The following is a 1,357-nucleotide window of genomic DNA, read 5'->3' on the forward strand; positions in this document are numbered from 1 at the left end:
CGGCCGGCGGGCGCACGTGGTGGGCGCGGGGCCGACCGGGCCGGAGTCGGCGCGCGGCGCGGGGACGGAATGGCGTCGCGCGAGGAATGAATGAAGCCGCGCGGGAATGGCGGAGGGCATGAATGGAGGGGTGCGGGGCGCAGTCCCTGAGGCCGGGCCGCTCTGGCTGCTGGGCCGGCCACTCACTGCCCCTGCCGCTCAGTTGAGCCTGTGACATTTATTGAGCACCTACTGTATGCCAGCCTGCCCTGCGCTGCCTGTTTAGGGAACTCCGCAGAGAAAGAGCCACGTTTCTCCCCTAAGGGAACTTGTGCTTTACAGGCGAAGAAGCTGTGGCACCGAAGCTGATCTCCAAGCTGCCGCTGCCTGAGCCCCTGCTCTGCCCCCACGCTCTGTGGGTGGGTCCCTCTGTCTTCTGCCTAGGTACCTTCCTGCCTGACTCTCCTTCTGACCCGTGGGTCAAAGGAGCCACCTTCCGGGAGCCTCTTTATGCTGTCCTTTTTTGGGACTGGGGCTCGTGGTCACACATGTTTGCATCATGCCAAGTATATTGCAGATTAGATGCTGCCGATAAACAGCTTACATGTTCAGCGTGGTAAAATACGCACAGCACAGCACGGAACCCTTAGCCACTGTTAAGTGTACAGCTCAGCAGCACTGAGGACATCCACATCGCACCGGCCTTCTTGGTTTGTGTGCTGAGCATCTAGCAGCTTTTTCCTCTCTCCCCCAGGGAATTTGCTCCACTTGAGCACGGCTGGCCCAGCCAGACGATGTGGGGCAAGGCCAAGACTGAGCCTAAGGCGGGGTGTCCAGTCCTTTCCAGGTGGGAGGGTGTGCGGGCCTGGTGTCCATGTCTCCCTGCCTGGTGTCTTGGTTTCTCCGTCGTGAGTGGGGCTGGGGCTCCGTGACCTGCGCCCTGGGCTGTGGGATCCGGATCCTGTTTGGATCATGCAGGTGGGGAGTCATGCCGAACCCACCAGGATCAGTGGATGCTCATCCTGCACCCCAGTGTCCCTGCCCTCCCCAGGGACAGATAGGAATGGGGGTGTCTGTCCACAGGGCCTCCTCCTGGGCTGTTGCTCTTCTCCCGGGGCATAGAGTTCTTCGTGCTGCCCTGGCTCCTCGCTTCCTACAAGCAGAGGTTCCCAGGAGAGCCTGGCCTTCTGTCCCCTTGCGCAGCCCCACTGAGAAGAGTAGTAAGGAAGGGAGGGTTGGTCCTGGCAGGCGTTTTGGAACATGGGGAAGCTGAGGCTCAGAGAGGCAGAATCTCTTCCCAAAGGCTACTGACCAAGCAGGAGGTCACTCTGGTGAGCCTTCACCCCGTCTCACCTCCTACAGGACCCAGCCCCAGGAG

This window comes from Octodon degus, unplaced genomic scaffold, assembly GCF_000260255.1.
Source record: "Octodon degus isolate 3935 unplaced genomic scaffold, OctDeg1.0 scaffold00070, whole genome shotgun sequence".
NCBI classification, from domain to species: domain Eukaryota; kingdom Metazoa; phylum Chordata; class Mammalia; order Rodentia; family Octodontidae; genus Octodon; species Octodon degus.